The 7,500-nt window shown below is 36.6% G+C and overlaps 1 protein-coding gene across 1 annotated transcript in view; it reads right to left on the reverse strand.

The window, feature by feature from the left end:
- The window catches only part of LOC145292198 (receptor tyrosine-protein kinase erbB-4-like), a 165,077-nt gene that overhangs the window by 88,601 nt on the left and 68,976 nt on the right, over positions 1 to 7,500 (reverse strand). The gene's annotated exons all lie outside the window — the stretch shown is intronic.

Here is a 7,500-nt window from a genome sequence, read left to right on the forward strand (position 1 = left end):
CGTAAGTTTAAATTTAAAAATTTTAGAAAACCGAATAATGCTGTATTATGTTTTTATAAATGAACTGATTTTTTTATTTTATAAAAAATGTTACATGCTCCGACGAACTACAAACCCTTGTACACCCTCGATGTAAATATCTCCGAGAAGCTGCAAAATCCCATCCCTACACAGTAGAGATCCCTAGATATGAAGGAAGCCTTCTACTCTAATATTTTCTTCTCTCAGATTGCTATACTTTGGAATTCCCTTCCAGGTCCTTGCTTCCCTGACTGTACTGACATTCAGAAGTCCAAGTGTAATGTAAACAGGCATCTTGCTACTCAACTCCCTACATAGTATGCCTGTAAATTATGTTCCAGATAGTAGCCCCCCCTACATCAAAGTGGCACTGTTTATTGTTTGGCGTGAAAATGCAATAATAAAGAATCATAAATAATATGAACTGAAACAAATACATAGAGGACATTGCGAAGGTTGCTGCAAATAATTTGGATTCCCTCTATCGTGCTGGGAGACGACTCAAATCTGAGAGTATCCTGTACCTCTACAAGGTAATCGTTCGCCCATTTGTGGAGTTTTGTTGCCACATCTGGGCTGGTACATCTACCTCTAGTCTCTTCCTCTTGGATAGGGTCCACAAAAGAGTCTTAAATCTAATAGGTCTCACTATCAACTAAGCTTCAACCCCTGTCCCATCGCCGCATTGCTGCATCTCTGTGCCTGTTTTACATATCTCCGACAAACCCGATTAGCAGCAAAGTCACACCCCTTTACTGTTGAGGTCCCGAAATGCCACTTCCTTCGAACAGTTAGACTTTGGAATTCCCTTCCTGCTACCTGCTTCCCTGATTTTACTGATATACAGAAGTTGAAATGTAATATAACACAACATCATTTGGGCTTGCTAATCTATTCTAGACATGCTTCCAAATAGTAGCCCCTTTGGGGAAAAAAAATATGAACTTTGTTAGATATGATCGTGGCATTGCATTGATCTGCGAAAGATCTGGCTCATTTGCATAGTCTTTTAAATATTCATTGTAATTAATTCCCTATTAGTTTTTTTAATTTGTCTTATAGGATGATCATCTTTAGTTAACTATTACGTGTAATTATATTCATGCAGAAATTCTACATGATTTATACTTGCGTAATATTTACATAAAAAGTTATAGTAAACACAAAGTTCTTTCTATATATATTCATATATGCATATATATATATATATGTGCGTGTGTGTGTGCGTGTGTGTGTGTATGTGTGTGTGTGTTTAAAAAATGTTTGCCTACTAAACTCCTCAGTCAGTTTTTGGTCTACTAACATGAAACTTAACACATAGGGTACTCGAACCGATGTGAAACTTTATATTTGGACTTTAGCTTGGGAAAATCGGTGCAAAACTGGTACCGCAACACATAGCTTCTCTATATCCTATTCCTATCACAAATGGTTACGTTTCCAACCCGTTTCCCAGACCAGCAAGAACAACACGCTTCACTTCTAGATCTGTTTCTGACCACAGTTCCCGATGATCGTGTAACGAATGCCCACAGCCCACTCGGGAACGCCGATCATGCAGTGATAATGGTTGAAATCGCCCTAAACTTTCAGAGCCAAAACCGAAGAGCCACTGCTCAAAACAACGAGATATTATAAAAAGGCTGGCTGGGAAGCAATCAGGGATCTCCTCAGAGAGGCCCCATGGCGAAATATCTTTTCACTTCCTGCTAAACAATGCGCCAAGGAGACCACTGAATGGTTCAAAACGGCAATTGAAGCACATGTTCCCGCGCGGAAATTTTACAGCAAGCCCCACTCTCCCCAATGGTTTACTTCTACTTGTACAGCTGCCATTGCGCAAAAGCAACATGCATACCACAGATTTAACTGACATAAGTCCAGTTCAAACAGACAGAAGTATATAGAAGCCAGGAGTAACTGTAAGAAAGAAATAGCGACAGCTAAGAGAGAATTTACTGAAACAACCAAAAAACGCATCGAAGCACAGAAATTAGGAACCCGTGATTTCTTGAAAATCTACAACACTAGTAAATAATGGGCAATCAAAAATTACCCCACTATCCAACAATCATGAGCTTGTTTGCTCAGCAACCGAGAAGGCTAACGTGCTTGCCAGTCGGTTTGCCTCCAACTCCACACTGGACCTTGCTAACCACCTACTCCCTGACTTTCCTTTGTGGACAGACGCCACACTAGACGATCTGAAAATCACCCCTTCTCAGCTGCTTGCCATCATAAAAAATCTTGACACTTCAAAAGCATGTGGACCTGATTTCATCCCGGCTATGCTATTAAAAAAGTGCTCCGCCGAAGTAGCTCCAGTTCTCTCCAAGCGTTTCACCAAATGCCTTAATGAATCTTGCTTTGCTGCCTGCTGGAAAACTGCTTCTGTGGTACCAGTTTTCAAGATTTCTGACGAAAGAACATACCCAGTAAATTATAGCTCCATTAGCCTCCTCCCACTTTTTGCCAAAATATTTGAGTCCAAAATAAACCAGGCTCTGGTTCATCACCTTACAGATACTAAACTTTTGACCGACTAACAATATGGATTTAGGCAGGCCCGTTCGACAGCAGACATCCTAACTGTAATCTGAACGTATATACCATTCACTGGAAAATGCAGGGGAGGGTAGAGCGATAGCTCTATATATATATCTAAGGTTTTTGACAGAGTATGTCATGAAGGTTTTCTCAGGAAAATCAGATCATACGTTATCACTGGAAAAATACTTAACATAATTAAATCCTTCTTATATAAGAGAAAAATCCAGGTTGTCCTCGACGGTCGTACATCTAAGCAATATGATATAAATGCGAGAGTGCCTCAGGGGTCTATCCTTGGATCTCTGTTATTCCTAATATTCATAAATTATCTCCCTGACAAAATTGTTTGTGAGATGGGTATATATGCTGATGACACCACGCTCTATAACAGACACAACAGGAAAACAAATGAACACATATCTAAAGAAATGGCAGAAACACTAGACATCCGATCTGTAGTGGAATGGGGACAAAAATGGATGGTCACATTCAATGCTGCCAAAGCTAAACTTGTTTCCTTCAATAATTACAAGAAATCTTCTCTACCACCAATAGCAATGGCCAAAGACTCCTTATCTGAAAGTACATCTTTTAAACTCCTCGGCCTAACGTTCACAGGAAACATGAGTTGGAACAATTACATTGAGAGTATTGCCAGGACCACTGCGAAGAAGGTGGGTTTTCTCTACCGTGCTAGAAAGCTACCAACGCCCGAAAGAATCCTGTACCTCTATAAGGCCACCATTTGCCCATGTATGGAGTATTGTTGCCATATTTGGGCTGATGTATCTGCTACTAGTCTCTCACTCCTGGACAAGGTCCAAAAGAGAGTCGCCAACTTAATAGGTCCTGAACTGTCATCTAAGCTTCAGCCTCTGTCCCATCGATGAAATGCTGCATCTCTCTGCATATTCTACAAGTACTTTAAAGGTGAATGCATTGACGAACTGCAAGCACTTGTATCCCTTCGACGTAAATACCCCTGACAGACCCGACAAGCAGCTAAATCCCACCCTTTCACAGTAGAGATCCCTAGATGTAAGAGAGCCTTCTACTCCAGCAGTTTCTTCCCCAGAACCGCTAGACTTTGGAACTCCTTTCCGGGACCCTGCTTCCCCAACTGTTCTGACATGCAGAAGTTCAAGTGTAACGTGAATCGACATCTTGCTGCCCAACTCCCTACATAGTACCCCTGTAGCTTATATCCTTGATAGTAGCCCCTTACATCAAAGTGGCGATGTGCCTTGTTTGGGGTGAAAATGTTAAAAAAAAAAATTATTACATTTTTTGCATAACCCCAACTACGCCGCCGACGTCTCGGTCGTATACATAACCTTATTATCTCAGTACTGCTACTAATTTACGGCACCTGTTTCGTACACTTAGTTTCTCAGGATTATCACTTATTTACGGCAAAAGTTGAATGCGTTTCTCGCTTCCAATTCAAGTTTATACCCTCCACCCTCCCCTTGACTATGCGGCCTGCAATTTCCATATTGCGACGCAGTTACTAGCCAAAATAAATTAAATCCTCTGTAAGGAATTATAACAGCGGTGAAAAATGAAAATACTGACAGAATCGCATAGAATACATTAAGTTTGAAAAAAATAACAATAAAAACAGAGTATCCGACGATGCAAATCATTCAAATATTTAGTATCATTTATTATCTAAAAAATCGGTGATTAACAAATAAAAATAATTCGTTACAGTTCGTTACAGAAAACGGTCTCATGTTTTCTTCACAATCGCAACAAAAGTACGAGAATTCAACAATGAAAATAAGTAAAATATTTAGCATCATTTATTATCCCAAAAATAGGTGATTTATCAGATAAATAATTTTTTTTTCCATTTCCTAAGCGAACAATCTTATGTCTCCGTTAAAAACATAAATAACGGTTATTGTTTTTCGAACCTAATAAAAGTATTTAAATAAACTGAAACGAAAAACTATTCCGGGTAGGTAGAAGAGTGCACTTGCCAAAACGGTTATCTGCTACTTTTAGTTATTTTTGAATGCAATCATTTTTTTTTTCTAAAACATTTTTTACTTTTAATTTTTGGCTTATTTTTTTGCTTAGATTTTTTTTTTTTTTCTAAATGCAATTATACAAGCGACCTATTATAAAATTTGCATTTCGTATCTCAATAACCACGTAAGTAGAATCTGTTAAATGCCTTCATCCAAAATACACAAGTTTTTTTTTATTTTTACTTTTTTTTTACATTAGGGTTTTTTTAATACGACAGTGTTTTATGTGTGTATGCGTCTGTGTGTGCGTGCGTGTGTATATATACATATATATATATTAGGCACCGCCAAAACTGGGGGGGCAGGTCAGTACTTTTTGACGGACCGTCTTTTTAAAAATCTACCAAAAATCAGGTAATTATCCGATCAATACGAAATTTTCAGCGATTATTAGGAGAAGAATGAACTTTATAACAGTGTACTTATTTTTCATAAACGATATTTATATATATATTTTTTTTTGCTTACAAAACCCCCCTTGTTTTGAAGTGGGAACAAATATGCTTAAAATAATCATCTGAAACTGAACAAAACATATTGTGTTGTTGTAAGGGACAGAATTATAGATTTAAAAAAAAAAAAAAAAAAAAATTGTTTGCATACCTTATTTTGACGTCTGAATATCAGAACTTCGATTGTGTTTAATTATCCCGCTTTTGAGTTTTGAAGTGTGAAATTCGGTGAATATGTTAAGTAAAATAATTAATTTAAGTTAAGCAAAACAAAAAAAAAATTTTTTTAATATTTATACGAAAAAAGCCATTTTAAAATTTTTGATAAATAAATTAACAATTTTTTTTTAGCGAGCCGAATAATGCATGACCATTATTAAACAGGGCATGCTTTGAATAATCGATACAAAAAAAAAATTCGATAAATATTGTGCCCTTTGTGTTAAAAATAGCATAATTTTTTTCGATCCCGTTTGAAAACGTTTGCCGCCTTTCGACTACGGTGGACCAAACGCGCTGAAATAATTTTTTTTTTATTCTGCTTTAAATTGCCCCCACCCCATTTTGGGGAGTCTGGCCCCCACACACATACACATTAAAAACCAAACTCATACAAATGGTCACCCATCTGGTACTGGCCAGCCTCAGCTTAATAATACATTGAAATTTTCGTCACTGAAAAATAAGTTTTTTTGGCCTGTTTGGTCTTCCATAGTTTTCTCCTTATCAGACACAAACGTAAACAGAGTCGCGAAATCGACGCGAAATCTGGTTAGCTATATGAATAAGTGGAATTATTTGAAATTCAGGTACTTATATTATAATATTTTTGCATATTCTCTTAGAAAATCATCCTAAATCTTAGTTAGACAATAAATAAATAAATTAATTATTTCAAAAACCTTTTTTTTTTAAATATTTATTTACGTTTTTTGTGCAAGACAAAAAATGTCAATTGTTAACTTTTTGGGAAAATTTAACATTTAAAATTTAATTAAAAATAGTAGAAAAAGTTTTACATTATTCTGTTTTCTATATGATAAAATTCAGGGTTTTATCTTTCTGGAAAAAAAAAAGTTACTCAGAAATAATGGATTTTAATAAATGTAATTTAGTTTTAAAAAACAACAACAACTTGATTTTGCGGCCATTTTTGGCGGTGCCTAATATATATATATATATATATATATATATATATATATATATATATATATATATATATATATATATATATATATATGGGGGGTGATTATTTTTCTATCAGGTTTATACAACTCGAGAGCTTATTTCGAAGTTTTTGCCAAAATGAAACTCTATTTCGTATAATTGAAATAGTTACATATTGCTATACATCAACAATAATAAGAGAAATAGTGGCAGAGAACAGACATAGACGCAAGTTCCGTTTTACATGTAGGGAAAATACAGTTTTCCCACAGGTGGCACAAGCGATTGGGGAAAAAAAATTTTGGAGCGGGTTTAATTTTTACATTAGCTCCACCTCCACAATTTTCTCTAAAATGACAACTTATAAGAATCTTCGCCTATGGGGATTAAGAAAATTGCATTCTAATTTTGTGGAAACAGGTACTTTTATAGATCACTGACTGCCAAGTTTGTACGCACGCGTGATAAACAATTCTAATTCTCTCCTACCGACACTGAACCTCCGATTTTTTCTTTCGCGTTTGCGGGTGGGGACGCCGATTATCACGATTAAATTTGGGAGAATTATTCCCCCCCCCAAAAAAAAAGGCGGTTTGTCCAAAGTTCTTCCAAATTTGAAATTTTATCATTGCGTAGCTGTTGTTTGATGTAATGCCATACGTTTTCGATAGGATTGAGATCTGGAGATTGTGCAGGCCAATCCAAACACAGAATATCATGCTCTTCCAGTAACCTCTTGACATTGTCAGCTGTGTGAATGGAAGCATTATCTTGCATGAAGATGGGATAATCATCCAAATTCTGACCAAAGTAGGGAAGAAAATGCTCAGTCAACATATTAATGTACTTGGTCGAATTAATTTGACCTTGCAAGCGAACTATAGGCCCTGGACCATTGGTACTAATAATGCTCAACACCAAAACAAAACCTCCCATACTTTGCAGCGTTGAAACTGAGCACCTAGGATTAAATTCTTCGTCTTTTCTCCGACGGACGTACTGCCTACCATCACACTGCCTAGCCTATTGAACTTGCTTTCGTCACTAAAAAGCACTTTGGACCAATATGAAGAGTCATGATCTTCTTTGCATCTGACGAAGTCCAGACGGCGCTTTCTGTTCTTTACAGAAATCATTGGCTTGCGTCTTGCAACATATTCTCGCAAATTAAATTCAATTTGTTCTTGGCAGAGCAAGAGAGCACTTTATATCAAGATTGCACTGTTGTTGGATTTGGGGAGTCGTTTCAAATCTGTTTCTTAGGCTGCAGATCT

This window comes from Euprymna scolopes, chromosome 13 (assembly GCF_053919585.1).
Source record: "Euprymna scolopes isolate OS-2025 chromosome 13, ASM5391958v1, whole genome shotgun sequence".
NCBI classification, from domain to species: domain Eukaryota; kingdom Metazoa; phylum Mollusca; class Cephalopoda; order Sepiida; family Sepiolidae; genus Euprymna; species Euprymna scolopes.